The 17,768-nt window shown below is 36.1% G+C and overlaps 1 long non-coding RNA gene across 3 annotated transcripts; it reads left to right on the plus strand.

Moving 5' to 3' along the window:
- Positions 1–8,377: 8,377 nt before the first annotated feature.
- LOC110095756 lies at positions 8,378–17,255 on the plus strand. 3 transcript variants are annotated; one of them, XR_002303001.2, is made up of 4 exons: positions 8,378–10,597; positions 10,673–11,220; positions 13,946–13,984; positions 14,099–17,255. It is a non-coding gene; the product is annotated as an uncharacterized LOC110095756 (long non-coding RNA). The 3 variants fall into 3 exon arrangements; XR_003702200.1 differs by having other exon boundaries at positions 10,673–10,765; positions 10,865–13,984; XR_003702199.1 differs by having other exon boundaries at positions 10,673–13,984.
- The last annotated feature ends 513 nt before the right edge of the window (positions 17,256–17,768 follow it).

Here is a 17,768-nt window from a genome sequence, read left to right on the forward strand (position 1 = left end):
TCAACTCAAATGAATATTTAAAATGCCTCTATCTCGTAGGGACATTTTGGATAAGCTTTGTATCTTTGAGATTTTAAATATTTATTCAGGGATCTCAGCACACGACGCGATGTCGACCCGAATAAATATTTAAAATACCCCTAATCTGATGGGGGATTTTGAAATGCATTCTTTATATATAAGAGAATATCTAAATATAAATATAAGCATCCTTTGATAACTATGTACATAAAGCTTTGATCATTATAAAGTATATTGGACATGAAATTTTCATGCAAGATACTTCTTTAAATGTTGGCCGTTAATCTATGGCATAGGCCTACGTCTGTCCAGATCGATCAACCAATTAGCTTGTCCTTGATACACCTTCTCGATGATGAAGGGGCCTTCCCACGGTATGCCCATAGCGCTTCTTTTATTTTCATATACCACTCTCTTTTATTCTTGATGAGAATCTTCTTCAATAATTTCACCAGCATCTTGTTGAAGGCCTCTACCAAGCCATTTGCCCTTAGATTGTATATCGATAAATACTGCCAATCAATTTTATGCTGATCAACAAACTTATAAATTTTTATACTTTCAAAAGTCTTGCCGTTATTCGAGATTATGCAGCATGGCACACCAAATCTATAGATAATATTGTGGGTAAAGAAATTGATCACATGCTCGGATGTGACCTCTCTGAATAGAGTTGCTTCTGCCCACTTGGAAAAATAGTCCATTGATGCCAGAATAAAGTGGTGTCCTGCTGAAGATGGAAGATCTATTAGCCTGATTATATCAGTGCCCCAGCATTCCAATGACCGTGATGCTACTGTTGGGTGCATTGGATTTAGAGGATGCTATATAACATCACCATGAATTTAACATTCATGGCACCTCTTAGCGTGGTCAATGTAATCTCTCACCATTGTCAGCCAATAGTAACTCATTCTCTTAATTTTAGTGGTCATTTTGGAACTGACTGATGTGCTCCACAAAGTCCTTCTTGAACTTCTACTAACACTTTATCAGTTTTTCGGATCCCTATGCACCTTAGCAACATTTGATCAAAAGCACACCGATATAACGTGTTATTGACAAACACGTATCGTAATGCTCTCTTCTTGATTTGAGCAGATAATGACTTGTCCGTTGGTAGTTTACTTTCTTTAAAGTAGTTAATTAAAGGCTACCTCCAGTCATCTTCTTCTTCAGCATCTAGGCAATGTCACCATGATTCTGAGGCTTGACTAGCCTTACATCTTTTCCTATGAACTTGATGTTCTTCAAGTTGATCTTTGAAATTAATAGGTTGGGGAGGTCGAGGATCAATCGGAGTTACATCCTGCTAGCTTAAATTTGGTATTCTCTCTACCCGCGAGAATTATAATAATGCTAGCTCTAAGACCCGATAATTGTGCACCATAATTACTACAAGTAATTCATCATCCATATTCGTCATCTCTTTAGCTAATTTGGTCAGAGAATCAGCTTTGCTATTTTGACATCGGGGAACTTGGCTAATTTGATAATTAGAATTTACTTCATGAGTACAAGACCTCACCGATGATAACATGCCAACTGGAACTTGGTGATTTTGTAGACTCCCACCACTTGATTTACAATACGTTGAAAATCACAGAAGATTTGAAGGTTCCAGATTCTAACATCAATTATAATCTCCAATCCTGCTATTAAATCTTTATATTAAGCTTCATTGTTGATATGAGGTTCAATCAAGCTGAATGAGAATCTTATTATGCCTACTTCAGGTGCTATAAAAATGAGTCCAATTCTAGCTTGAGCTTTTTTTAGATTTGGAGGCCGAGCGCGCTTAATTGAGGATGCTCCATCAAAGTACATTTCCCATACTCATAGCATCTCCTCCTCTTTGACATTCATGATTTGCTCATCAGATAGATCATCACTGAGTGGTGAATCCGTAGGGATAGGATGTGTAGTGATAAAATCTGCCAACACTTGCCCTTTCACTGCCTTTTATGGGACGTATGTGATATCAAATTATAAAAGTATCACTGCTCACCTTGCCAAATGACCTATTAACACTGGTCTTGTCATCAAAAACTTTAGTGGATCGATCTTTGATATTAAGATGATTTTATAAGATAGCATATAATGGCGTAGTTTCTGAATTGTGAAAATTAGGGCCAAGTCATTATGCTTCTCAATTGGGGAATATCATACTTTTGCTTCAATCAATCTCTGACTGATATAATAGAGTGTGTTTTCTTTACCTTCTTCATTATTTTGAGCCAATAATGCTCCGAGGGACTCTTCTAGTGCTGTTGTATATAGTATAAGAGGCTTCCCCGGAATTGGCACTATGAGAATGGGAGGATTCAAAATATATCTTTTAATACTTTTAAATGCTTCCTGGCACTTTTCGTCCCACTTGAAATGAACATCCTTCTTCATTAACTTTGAAAATGGTTGACACCTACCCAACAGATTTGATATGAACCATCAAATGAAAGCCAATTATCCTTGTAGTGAATGAAGTTATCGAAGGTTCCTTGGTGGTGGTATCTTTGTGATCGCCTTAATTTTATTGGTGTCAATCTCGATTCCTTGATGACGAAAAATATATCCTAAGAATTTTCCAGAGAAAACCACAAAGGCACACTTGAGGGGTTTCATCTTTAGATCATATTTTTTTGATCCTCTCAAATATAATTTTTAAATCTTTTAACTGATATTTTCGGTCAAGACTTTTGACAACAAGATCATCTACATAGCACTCAATCTTCTGATGTATTAAATCATCAAATGTATGAGTCATTTCTTGCTGGTAGGAGGCACCATTTAGGATAAAGGGCATGACCGTATAACACAAAATGTATATGGCTTCTGAATAATGTATACTTCTCATCATAAGGCATCATCTTGATTTGATTGTAACCTGATGATCCATTCATAAATGAGAACATATCATAGTTAGACGTGTTGTCTACTAATAGTTCGGATACGGGGAGCAAAAAATTATCTTTTGGGCATGTCTTGTTGAGGTCCCTAAAGTTAATACAGACACGAATATGTCCATTTTTCTTCTTTATAGAGAAAATATTGGAGATCCAGTTAGCATATTTTTCCTTTAATGGTAGATCTCTAGGGGTACACACTAGATGTTACACCATTCTTTGAATATATATATATATATATAAGAGATGTGGGTCTCTATATTTTTTTCCTTATGTCGGGACCTTTCAGCGGTGGATTATTAGACATGCATCCAAGTAACACACCTTGATGCTCACCGTATAGTGCTCAGTATTATCATTATTATTTTGCTGCTACTATAGAACTTAGAAGACTATCCAAAGATGGAAAGATAAACCAATCCCAGCGGAGTCGCCAGAAATCTATGGGCTCCAAAAATTTTGCCCCGACCTCCACCCGCTGATTGATTTTCTTTTTCTTCGGCGAGAGAGTTTTAACGGATTTAGTTTCAGGGTAAATTTTGAAAGGCAGATGGGTGTAGATAAGACACTACCCAGAGATTTCGCCCTCATTTTGTGAGGACTTTATGATCTGAGTTATGGTTTCCTGTTGGCGCAAGCCCCTATAGTTAATTACCCTTTCGAATAATGAGAGAGAACTTTCGATTAAGGCTATTCATCGATCAAATATGTAGAGATACATAATATCTAGCATATAATAACATCATGGGCTTAGGTATTAAAAATTTAGAAATTTGAAGGTTAGAAGATTAATATTTAAAAAACTTGAAATTTCACCATCTTGCACTTAAAGCGAATGGTGGGAGAATGGATAATGGTCCTGATCGAGATCTCATGGTTCCGTCATCCTGGATAATCATGGTCCCTGGTCTACTTAGTCAAAGGAGGTAGTTGACCCAACTTGACAGAAGGATTCTTATCGGCGGCCATAGGTTGCTTCGTCCAAGGGGACCTTATAGACCTAAGGTGAATGTTTACCTAAGGAAAAAATTTTAAATACACCTTAGCTCAGAGGAATTTATTCCCTCCCTATCGGTCATATCCTATTGATTCATATCTTAAGGATTTGATGCCATTAAGGAACACATTGGCTCTGGCCATAGTTGGTATTTCGTGGTGCCATTTGGCGAAAAAATCACTCGATTCAAAGGCCTCGGGTCATAACCGTTTATCCTGCTGTTCCATTTGGTGGTAAAACTGTTGGTCAGAGGACACTTACCACGTCCTTACTAGTAGAAGATTAATTAAGAATAGATCATAGTGATATTTTTGACCAGGCATTTAGCTGTATGTGAGCTAAAGTTTATTCAAATTTGTCCACCCTAGCAAACTGTTGCGGTGGGTGGATGTATTTTACTTTAAGTAGTTTGATGGTTAATTTCAAATTTAAATATTTAGGTTTTTGGAGATTTTTGTATGACATTTTTGAAGTTTTGAATTTTGGATCTTTGGATATTTGGATGGCATTTTAATAGTTGGAATGGACCCCTCCGGTTGAGATTTTTGTTCAACACGGTCATCATCGGGTTATTTGGGATCATTTCCATTTGATTAATCTGTGTCGACACTATCAATTTGCTGATAGGTGATCCAGTTTTATAGGTTTCATTTTTTTATTAGTGAATTCATATTATTATAGGCCTTGAAGACCTAATATAAATATATTAAGACAAATATATCGGTCGCCACTGCCGTATATTTGTTTGATAGTTCGACCCATGTCGACTCCTATTGATCTACATAGAAGGATCGGGTTCAAACTTAAATTCACTTATTGACCTGGGCATCATCCCTAGACGTTACATGTGTACCAATAACATGCTCTTCGGGGCCCATGTGGGTGTTTAGGGGCATTTTATAATTATTTATAGAACCTTGTCGACTCATATCTACTTACTTAGGAGGATCAGGTTCAAATTTATTGACCCGCATAGCATCCCTAGACCTCATGTGTGTATTAATAACACACTCGCTGGGGCCCATCCAGATGTTTGATTATATTTACCCCTTCTGTGTCCCTATGTGTATACAAATTACAATGCATGTATGGGGGTACTTATTTCAGACTTTGTTGACGCCTTCTATCTACTTGTATGAATATTGCAGATCCGATGGCGTGTTGTAGTAGCTTCTAGATTGAGTTATTTACTGCTTTGTACAGGCAGACTGTCATGCACTACTCATTTTTTTATGTAGATGGATTGTAGTGCACTAATGAATCTACTGCTTTTCTGTTGATAGATGTTGTCATTTGCTGCATCTCCCTTATATCTTTCTTGTGGATGACATGTTAAGTGTGTAGCGAGTTTCCTACAAAAGCTCATATGAACTTGCTTTTGTTTCATTCTTTATGAATTTTTTTGTGGCCTTTGGTCTTTTTAGTACATCCACTACTGCTACATGTAGGTAGGTAGATGTATTCATTTATGGGCTGAAATTAATTACAGGATACTGTATTTACTGAAGTCTTTTTGTATCTACTCATGGATGGCATGTTATATATACATCTATATTCGTAGAGAAACTATATGTATTACAGATATTCTGGTGTTATATAAGGGCTCTTACATTTATCACAATTATTCTATATTTGTCTTTAGATAGTGTATTGCGTATATGAAGAGTCTTCTACAATGACTTGAAGGATTGTGCATTTGTTGTATTTCTCACCATCCATTTCTTCACATGTGCTGGTTATTGTCATTTGAGGGAGTCTAGTGTATATTTTTACACTTGAGTGACATCAATTGTGTATGAGCTTTGGTGTTCTATCCATGAACACACTAATACACTATTATAATCAAGTTGTTTCCCCTCGATGGTTGCAAGCATGCTGCATTTATTGTGTATAACAAATAGAAAATTACTATGCCTATTATATTTCTTGAAGGCTTATGACATGAATAACAACATTATCATTATTTCCATTTAACATCAGCTTCTGGATTGGCATAATCATTATGGATAGATTGTATCATTCATTAGGGGCTTCTTTCGTTAAATGTTATCCAACTTCTTTGAATGAACTTGTGGATCCACTGACATGGACATTTGGCCACACATTGCTTATGTGTAAGTTGAAGATCCTTTATAACAACATGCCTTTAAAAATAGTAAATGGTCTACATAATAATTTGTTCATTGATATTTGCTTGCAATCGTTCGTATACACCTTATAATATTCATTTCCTATGGATTTCCACTTATTTGTATGCTTGCAAGATTGATACATTTGTAACATGTTGATCACTAACACTTGTATATGATTTGCAATGATCGTTGGAATATTCTTGTCCATTTTTTTGCAACCATTTTATATCCCTTTATTGATTATTGTCTGCAAGCAAATCATATATTTCCTTTGAGAGCATCATATCATGAAATTTGATTAGGTTCTCTACAATTCTTCGCTTCTTATAAACAAGTAGTATTTGCAAGTCTCTCATTCATCACAAGCTTCATATATGTTCTTTTGTATTCAATTTGAAACTTATTATTTTGTAAACCATGTCATTTTCATATGATTCAATTTGTATATTCAACTTAAGTCCTCTGTGGTCCTCTTAAATTTAGGTCTTCTGCAATTGAGCTTTAGTTCAAGTTTGGGTCTTCTTCAAAGATCAAGTGCTCTTCTTGAGTTCAAACTCAATTCAAGTTAAAGTTCCAATATTCAGTTCAAGTTCGAGTTCAAGTGCAGTACAGCTTGAGTCCAACTCAAATCTTAGACAAGTCATTTATATTCATTCAAGTCCACATTAAATTTGTTGTGGTTCATTTTTATTTTGCCATCAATTTAAATCAGTTCAATATGAATTCAAATTTGAGTTCATGTTCTTTGTGTTTGAATAAATCCAAATCAAGTTCAAGTATGTTCTTGCATTTACTCAAAATCTTTGCAGCCTCTTTGCGTCTCCCTCTTTTAGGGGCAAACTACGCGAAACTGGGCCTTCCCAACATGCTAAAAAAAGCGTGTATGGTAGGTGTCCCCAAACGATAATTCTGCAGCCATATTTATTTTTGTCGCCCACCATGCTAAGAAAAGCGTGTATGGGTTTTTGGTACCTGTTCCAAAAGAAATGCAGTTATTTCCCCACAAGCTGGTACTTATGGATATCCCCACTTCTTCGAACTTGTCGCACCGGGTTCCCATCCCACCATGCTAAGTAAAGCGTTTATAAAAGGTTTTGTGGTGCGCCACAAACTCTAAAGAAGGGACTTTAGGTGATCACCCGATTCTTCGAGAGCACCGCCACAAACTTCCTACCATCAAGCTAAGAAAAGAATGTATATATGGTTGTTTTGTCGCGTTGCAATAGTTGAAAGAGGGTTCTCGGAGTTTTAGGGTTTAGGAACTTGTACCTTAGCATTCCAGCGATGTCGATGGGGTGGAGGGCACAAAAATTATACTTCTCTTCTTTTTCTATTTTTTTTAAATCTTTTATCACTTTTTTTGTTCTTTTCTTTTTCCCCTATCACAAACACACACACACGTATAACAATAATTAAAATACTAATAATATTTAATAATAACAAATAATTGAAACAAAATGAAAAGAAATATACCTAATTATCTAAGGGAGATCGGCTAGGCCTTAGGTTGATTTGGAGTAGGTTATTAAGTGGAGTGGGTCGGATAGGGCTCTTATATGGGTTCGGCTTGGATGTGAGTAGAAGGAAGACAAGTTTGGGATAGAGGAAGTCTCAGGTATGCAGGTCGTTGGGCTGAGGGCTAGGATCAGAGGAGGATAGGGGACGAAAGCTCTGGCTTGCGGCTTTGAGAGCTTCGTCGAATAGGAGTTTGGCAGAGAGCAAGAGGTAAGGATTTATCTCTCTCTCTCTCTCTCTCTCTCTCTCTCTCACCCTCTCTCTCTCTCTCTCTCGGCGGATGGATGTGGAGATTTGCGGCTTAAAGAAGAGATAGAGGGTCGGCTTTGGCTTGGGGTTCGAGAAGGAGGGGGCTCTCGGCTTGAGGGAACAGATGGGAGGTCGGCACTTTGAGTGTTCGACGGCTTCATGTGGGATCGGAATAGGCAGGGGCAGCCTCGGTAGGTCTCTCTCTCTCTCTCTCTGTCTCTCTCTCTGTCTCTCTCTGTGGATCGGGACGACCGAGAGGTTGGGCAAGGGGCGGGATGAAGAAAGGCGACGGGAGCTCGGTCTCAGGGAAAGGAGATCGGGAAGAGGCTGGAGTCCGCGAATGGAAGAACCTCTGGGAAGCCCTCTTCGTTCTCCTTTTAATGACAAGCAGGATCATTCTGCGAGGTAGATCGCGAGATTTAGGTAGGATTTCCGATCGAGACATGAGCGGCGCCGTGCTACAGTGGTTCAGCGATATTTCAGCGGATTTTCTAGATTTTGTAGAGGACTCGACGGGAGATGTTGTATAACAAGTAAGAGCTTTAAACTTTCTCTCTTTTTTTTTTTTTGATAATATGCGAAGGTCAACAGTAAGTTCAGGATCACTTGGGGGGACTGTATGGAAGATAACGAGCAGAAGAAACCTAGCCAAACAAAAAAAATAACAAGAACATAAACCTCCTTTCCAAAGAGGGGTTTATCCAGGTCATCAAACCAAGGATTCAGAAGATGCCACCAAGCCTTCCCCTTGAAAGAGATTTCTTCGCCAAAATTTGAATTTTACTTCTTCAAAAGATCATATGTTCTGGCATTCTTGATATCTATAAGCCTTTTAGGTAACTGAAAAGTCAAAACATTACATGGAACTGAAGAGGTGGTTGGTCAAATAAAGGTCTTGGAAACTACCACAAAGTTACCTTACTTAGTCTTGGAAACTACCACAAGGTTACATAACTACCTCAAGTTAACGCTATCATTTGGTGCTCTCATTGTTCACCTTCTACCTTTCAACCTTATGGTTGGAGGTTCCCATGCAGTCTTTACCAATGAATGCCTAGCCTTCGATGATGATAAACTCTTTGAGATTGTGGACATCATCTATGAGGTATAGGTTCAATTAACATTGCTTAATGAAGCAAGAACAAATGGAAAAATCCACCGCCATTCCGTCTATTCAAACTGCACCTTCCACTCACATGCTAGAGCTCTTGGGCTTAAGTCCTTTCAAATCCATGCAAATCACTATTCCCAAAATTCAATGGAGATAGCTTTGAAACATGGATGCAAAAAATATAGCACTATCATAGCTATCACAAGCTCTTGGATTTGGACAAGCTCACCTTCCATTTGGATGGACTGACCAAAGAGCGGTTCCTTTGGCTCACAAAGGCAAAAAGCCTCTCTTGTTAGGAAGGTTTTTTTTTTTCACCCTTCACACTAGTTTAGACTATTTAAACATCGAGATTTACAAAGTGAACTTACAAAAATGTTGCAAACAACCATGATTGCTGACTATCAACTCCAATTTGAGACATTGTCAAATTAAAGTATTGTAGTTAATAAACTATTTATGGAGAGTAGCTTCAAATTGGTATTTAGACTAGGCATTAGAAAGGTGGTTGGCCTTCACTGTTTGACTTCTCTTGATGAAGCAATTACGCTAACCAAACTAATTGAGGACAAGCTCAATGACAATGCCTACACTGGCTATTCCGTCCTTCCCCCACACCCATGCCAATCTTGTCATACCCAGATACACTTGCAATTCTTACCAGGAAATTAACCCCAACAATTTTCCCATCCTAATTGTAGACAATATGCTTAATGATCTACATGGCACCACTACTTACTCTAAATCAGGCCTCAAAGCCGGATGACCAAATAAGAATGGCAACTCAAGACATCTAAAAAATGGACTCTTTATGCATGATGGTCATTATGAATTTTCTACAATGCCATTCGGCCTCATTAATGCACCTTCCAAATTCCAAATCCTCATGAACAAAATTCTTAAATGATTCTTATGAAAACTCATCATTGTCTGCTTTAACGACATCCTCATCTATTGTTCTACAATAGAACTTTATCTTAGCCATCTTTGTACGATCTATGATTGCCTATGCCATAATTAGCTACTCCAACAATCCAAATATTCTATTGTCCAAGCCAACATTTAATATTTAGGCCATACGGTCTCCTTAGCAAGGACAAAATTCAAGACATAACCCATTGGCCGAAGCCAACCTATATGAAAAACCACTATTGTTACGTAGGCCTAGCTGGCTATTTACCAAAAGTTAATCCATATGTTATTTCGCGTTGTAGCACCCTTAATAAATCTTCTACAGTGAGACTTCTTCAAATGGTTATCAAAATCACAAGAAGCCATCTTCATAGATGGTAACTGAATTTTCAAAACTATTTCTCATGGATGCAGATGCTTGGGGATTTGGCAGTATTGCTGTCTTGCGCCTTGACGATAAACCTATGCCATATTTTAGCAAAAAGTTGAATCACAAGACGCATTAAGCCCATACTTTTGCTCGCAAACTTTTTGCGATCACCGAAGAAAAAGCCATCAAATGGTATCATTACTTGGCTTCACTATCTGTATTGGAGTACCTGCGAACTCATGACACAGTGTCACAGCTAATCTAAACTTCAAAGCAACTACTCTTTATACTCGAACTACTTTGCTATGAGTTTTCAAATTTATACAAGCCGGGCACACACAATCAAGTGGCTGATGCATGTTTCACATACTCGGTTAACAACATAAGGTTTGCATAGGTCTTACAATTCTAATTTTATTATCCAATTCTATTTCTACCTTATATGACAAATTGCAATCACAGATTACTCTACATAGCTACAACCACCCAGATTTGCAAGTACGTGAGACTTATTTTCAAAAAAAGAATGCATCCTGCTGGCAGCATTCTCTACAGGTGATTGCAATTTGTCACTTTGGGATACGAAGAACTTTGCACTAAGAACGCACTTCTATTAGCTAATGCAAACTGATGTCCAAAAATTTATCAATTCAGGCGACATTTGCCAAGCAAAAAGTACCGACCTCTTGCTGCAGCAAGGCCATTACAGCCACGTCCAATCGTAGAAGAATTGTGTATAAACATCTCATTTGATTTTATTGATCTTTTGTCACCTGCTGATAACAAATCAACACCATTATGATGGTTGTTGACTGTCTAAATATGCACACTTCATTCCCTTAAAACCTAATTTCATTGCTCTATGCTGCCTTCATGGCATCCCCAAAACCATCGTGTTGTACTCTAATAGCAGCTTCATGAGTGGTTTGTAGGGAACTGTACTCAAGAAGATGGGTACCACACTTCAATTTACTCCTGCTCACCATCCCGAGACTGAAAAATAAGCGGAGGTAACTAATCAATCATTGGGGCAGTACCTTAGCAATCAAACAACTTGGCCATAATTTTTGCTGCGGGCAGAATATTCATATAATTCCTGAAGATACATACGTATTCTGAAAGAACTGCATATACATTCCTGCAGTAAATGTTAGAACAGTAATAGCAGAACACACATATGAATGGCAAGCAGTAGTCATTGTATTCATCTTTTACATTAACCCAAACACACTTAATGCTTGTATATATAAATACACTTATAGCTCATGTACTCTTTCGCTGGTGTTCGTTTTCTGACTCCTGTCTTTCATGTTGCACTTCTCAAACCATATAAACACGATTCTAGCTTCCACTCCCTATCACTGCCAGCAATTCATTGCCAGTTCACCATATCTCCAACTCTCGAAATCCTGAAAACTTGCCAATTATGGAAAGGGGATAATATAATTACTCAACATCTTGTGCAATGGTATGATGACTTCCCTGTACAGGAAGCCACTTGGCTTTCAGACCGTTAATTATGAGAAGTGTTGGAAATTAAACTTAATTTGGCCCATTGTTATTTGGGTTTTCTTATTGATGTCCAAAATCTAAAGAAATCTATTGAAGAAGACTCTAGAAATCTATAAAGAAGTAATTGTTAGAAAAGTCTAGAATATGCATTTAATGTCATTTATGATAGAATATATAAGAATACTCTAGAGAGTCATCCGTAATCATTAGATTGAAATGCGTTGGCATAACCCTAGCGGTATACTACTAGTATAAATAGTGATGATGTCTTTGAGTTTGTATCAAGTCAAAAAGTGAAATAAAATTTTTCTAGTTTGTTTTTCTTTTCTCTTTAGCCTTCTCTTTTTCCAAAATTCATTTTCATTCCAACAAAGTGGTATCAAAGCTAAGTTCTTATTTAGACATGGCGAATGAAGGTATGGCTTCCTTCCAAGTTACATTACTGAAGACAATAGATTATGATAATTGGAGTATAAAGATGAAGACACTTCTCAGAGCACATGATGTTTGGGAGATTGTAGAGAAAGGCTATGATGAGCCAAACGATGAGTCAATTCTATCCTTAACACATAATTAGGAGATTCGAGAAAGAGAGACAAAAAGGCTCTCTTCCTCATCTATCAAGCGTTAGATGATGATGGCTTTGAGAAAATCTCATGTGCTACATCAGCAAGCAAGCGTGGGACAAGCTCCAAGTATCGTACAAGGGAGAAGAGAAGATTAAAAATGTATTTCTTCAAATGTTAAGAAGATAATTTAACGCCTTGCAAATGAAAAAAGGTGAGACAGTCTCCGATTATTTTTCAATAGTTCTTGCCATTTCTAATCAACTAAAAAGAAATATTGAGAAGCTAGAAAATATGACTATCATTGAAAATATTCTTCGATCATTAGAATCAAGATTTGATACTATCACAACTATCATCGAGGAGATAAAATATCTACAAGAGTTGTTCTATGATAGTCACATCTTCTAGTTGTGATACATTCAAATCTTGATTCTAATGATCGAAGAATCTTCTTAATGATAGATACATATTCTAGTTCCTCATCATTTCTTTTTTGTTGATTAGAAATGTAAAGATTTCTTGAAAAATAATCAAAGACCGTCTCACCATCTTTCATTTGCAAGTCGTAAATTATCTTATTAACGTTTCAAGACATACCTTTTTAAGCTTCTCTTCTCCATTGTATGATACTTGGAGCTTCTCCCATGCTTGCGTGGCTTATGTAGCATTTGAGATTTTCTCAAAGCCATCATCATCTAATGCTTGATAAATAAGGAAGAGAGCTTTCTTGTCTCTCATTCTTGAATCTCTTAAACTATCATTTTGTGTTAAAAAGGTAATTCGAGGAACCCAAAACATCTACTTGTAATGTGTTCTCTAATATAGTGATAACGTATATCAATGTACTTTCTTCTATCTAAACAATATCTTGTTCACATATTTTGCTTGCACATCCTTTCTTGTAATACATTATCTGATATAGTGATAGTGTGTATCAATGTGCTTGCTTCTTTAGAAACTAGAAATTTTTATTTCTTTAGAAATTTTGGTATTGCAACAACTCTTGGGTTATTCTCAAAGCCATCATCATCTAACGCTTGATAGATGGAGAAGAGAGCCTTCTTGTCTCTCTTTCTTGAATCTCTTTCTTGGAATGAAAAAAGACTTTTGAAACAAGTAAAGGCTAAAGAGAAAAGAGAAGGAAACTATAAATTTTATTTCACACTTTTGGTTTGATACAAACTTAAAGGCAGCACCACTATTTATACTAGTAATACACCGTTAGGATTATGTCAACATAATTTAATCTAATGATTATAAATGACTCTTTAGAGTATTCTCATATCTTCTATCATAAGTGACATTAAATGCCTATTATAGACTTTTCTAACAATTGCTCTTTAATAAATTTTTAGAGTCTTCTTTAATAGATTTCTCTCGATTATGAGCTTTAATCAAATGCCCGAATATCAATAGGCTAAATTAAGTTTAATTTTCAACATCCCCTCTTAAGCTTAATTTTGTTACTCCAAACAACTTTGTCATCCTGACATAGTCTACATACTTGAGTGGTATTGTGAAGATGTCAGCAAATTGGTTTTGTGTCTTCACATATTCTGCTTGCATTTACTTATAATATATTCTCTGATATAGTGATATCATGTATCAATGCTTCTATCATGAAAAATTGGATTTTTTGCTAATGTTATTACAGGCTTATTATCAACATGAATCTTCGTTGCTTTTTCTTGAGGTAAGCTCAATTCTTTTAACAAGTTTCGATGCATAATAAATACAAGATGTTGCAACTACGTACTTTGCTTCACAAATAGATATACTAAAAATGGGTTGTTTCTTTGATATGCAGGTGAAAGTTGTATCTCCCATGAAGAACACATAACCAGTGGCACTCTTTATATCATCCATGTCGCCAGCCCAATCAGTGTCGCTATATCCTAAAACTTTAAAACCTTTAGATGACAAGTAGAGTAAGCCAAAGTGAATTGTACCTTTGATATAACGTAAGATTCTATTAGCAGTCTTTAAGTGGCCGGTGGTTGGTGTCTTTATATAGCGACTAACAAGTCTGACAGCATAAATAATATCAGGCCTTCTTCATGTTAAGTAGCGCAAACTGCCAACTAGGCTCTTGAAAAATGTTGGATCGACTCTTTCTCCTTCATCGTGCTTTGATACTTGACTCCACATTTAATAGGAGTATTTATAAGTTTGCAATTATCTATATTGAACTTCTTCAACATGTCTTTTACATAGCTCTCTTGTGTGATAAATATCCCATCTTTCATTTGATGGACTTCAATGCCTAAGTAATAGGCCATGAGCGCAATATCAATCATCTCGAATTCCTTAGTCATTGCTTGTTTGAATTTTTGAAACATCATTTGATTATTTTCGGTGAAGATCAAATTATCAATGAACAAGCAAACGATTAAAACAACTTTATTCTTATTCTTGATGTAAAGAGCATGTTCATAAACCCTTTGACTTGCAGGTACTTATCTATCCGATTATTCCATGCTCTTGATGCTTATTTCAACCCATAGAGCACCTTTTTTAACTTTAAAACTTTATCTTCTTGCCTTTTAGCTTCGTATCTTTATGGTTGTTGAATATATTTCTTCTAGAACTCCATTCAAGAAGGGTGATTTTACATCCATTTGATGTATCTTCCATTTATTTTGAGCTGCCAAGGAGATGATTATTCTAATTATTTTTAAACGAGCAACATGAGCAAATACCTTATTATAGTCGATGCCAGCTCTTTGACTGTAGCATTTTGCCACTAATTTTGATTGTATAGCTTGTATCATTTTGAGTTGTTGTCGTAGCCAATGAAAATAAACTTTTGACTTTTGTCATTTAACTTACTTCTTTAAATGTCAGATATGTGTACATGAGCTATGCTTCCAAAAAACTTTTTAGTTAGAGATGTCGGGCTTTCTTCCGCTCCATGCTTCTTGTGGAGTCATTCCCCACACACTTCTTGTTTGTGAACGGTTGGCCAAATAAACTGCACATGAGACTGCTTCTTCCCAAAATTCCTTTGACAGCCTCTTGCTTTTGAGCATACTCCTTGCCATGTCAAGGATGGTTCTGTATTCCCCTTTGCTACATTTTGTTGAGGGGATCCTGGGATAATTAGAGATTGACGTATCCCATTGGCATCACATAATTCTTGAAATTCTTTTAAATGAATTCTCCTCGATCAGATCACATAGCCTTGATCTTGATTCCACTTTCTTTCTCGACGGTGGCCTTCAATTTATTAAATACGCAAAATACTTCTAATTTTTGCTTCAAAAAGTACACCCATATTTTTCATGAGAAATCATCAATGAAGAGAAGAAAGTAGTTGCTCTTGCTGAGTGAGCTTGACTTTATTGGTCCACAGACATTTGTATTTATGAGCTCCAATGACTTTCGTGCTCTCGAACTTCATTCACTTGGAAAACTTTTCCTGAAATACTTTCCAAGTAGACATGCTTCACATATTTGATCGGGATGTTTGATGCAAGATGTCGCACCATCTCTTTCTTGGAAAGCAACTTCAATCCTCCAAAGTTGAGATGCTTAAATCGGAGGTGTCATAATCAAGAAACATCGTTATGACAAGCTTTGAGGCATTTGACAATATCATTTTGAATGTTTAGCTTCTTGACATTGATACTTTTGCAATTAAAATACCAATAATATCTTTTAAGAGGAGATAATTATTTTCTTAAATGAATATTATTTCCTTTCTCCAAAAGTTGTCCCAAACTTAAAATATTACTCTTCATATTTGACACAAAATAGACATTGGAAATATATTGATGCTTCATGTTCTTCAAGCGAATAAGGATATTACCTTTGCCTTTTACTTCTATTTTTGAGTCATCTCCGAAAGATACATTGCCGCCAACTGATTCATCAAGCGTATTATGATAGAAGCATTTTACAAGTACAACAATACTTTTGGGTGCTCTAGTTTCTTTCTCACGAAGAAATCCTTCGAGGAATCAAATGCACTACAAGTACAGCAATTATGATAGAAGTAAGCACATTGATCACACTATTACTATATTAGAGAATGCATTACAAGGACGAAAGTGCAAGCGGAATATGTGAAGTCACAAGACTAAATTACTGATATCTTCACCAAGCCACTCAAGTATGAAAACTATATCAAGATGAGAAATTTGCTTGGAGTTACAAAATTACGTTTAAGGGGATGTTAGAAATTAAACTTAATTTGACCCATTGTTATTTGGGCTTTTGATTGAAGCTGATAATCTAGAGAAATCTATTAAGAAGTCTCCAGAAATCTATTAAGGAGTAATTGTTAGAAAAGTGTAGAATAGGCATTTAATATCATTTATGATAAAATATATGAGAATACTCTAGAGAGTCATTTGTAACCATTATATTGAAATGTGTTGGCATAATCCTTGCGATGTACTACTACTATAAATTGTAGTGGTATCTTTGAATTTGTATCAAGCCAAAAAATGAGAAATAAAAATTTCTAGTTTCTTTCTCTTTTTCTCTTTATCCTTCTCTTGTTCCAAAATCCTTTTTCATCCCAACAAGAAGCCTATACCAAACTCTTATTCGAGGAAATGTCGTTCTTCCACAGCAAATGGAGAATAATATGTAGTATGTGCATCGTCAGTAACAAGGAGAATACACCCACCGTGGAACAAATTAGCGCCACTCCACTGTGCATTTGACGATGACAAAGTGTCCAGTGTGCACCAACGTGGCTTAAAGATTATGCTATTGAAAATGGCTAGCAGAGGTGGATGACGTTGGGTAATAATAAAAACAGATCTCTATTATATTAGGAAGAAGTTTGTTATAACAGGGAAGCTTGTCTTCTTTCGTTTGTGAAGTTTGATTTTGCTTATTATTACTAAAATCTTGCGAGTTCTTTTTATTGGCTAGGATTAGACCAGGAATGAGGATATCTGACTGTAACAGAAGAATAGAAAATAATGAATATCGAAACTTCTTATTATTTTGTATAGTTTTTTCTTGCTTTTCTTCATGCTCTGGTAGAACTTCGTCAATACTCCTCTCTCTGTGATATTCTGCTAACCGATCCCTAAAGTTATTCCAATAAAATAATCACTTTTCTCACTTCCATTACATTTTAAAGTAATAGTTGAATACTTATTTTCATCAGGAAGACGGTTATATTTGTTATTATGAAACTTGTTTTCTAGGTTTGATAAACCTTAAAAAAAAAAAAAGAAATTCAGGTGAAGCATTATCAGTCGTTGGGTTTGTTCCACTGACGTAAATTTTTATTGTTATCTTTTACTTTAGCAAACATCTCGTGCTATAGAGAAATTATTCTGTGCGGAATCCGGTTATATAGCTGTGTTCGGATGCTTACGTGGAAAGTTAAAAGTCAGCGATATTTATTTGACTTGCGTATTGATTGAGTATTTATTGCGTATTCGTTGCGTAAAATGTGCGTATTGATTGAGTATTTTATTGCGTATTTATTGAGTATTTGTTGCGTATATGTTGCG

The sequence above is a fragment of the Dendrobium catenatum genome, unplaced genomic scaffold, assembly GCF_001605985.2.
Source record: "Dendrobium catenatum unplaced genomic scaffold, ASM160598v2 fragScaff_scaffold_1196, whole genome shotgun sequence".
Lineage (NCBI taxonomy): Eukaryota > Viridiplantae > Streptophyta > Magnoliopsida > Asparagales > Orchidaceae > Dendrobium > Dendrobium catenatum.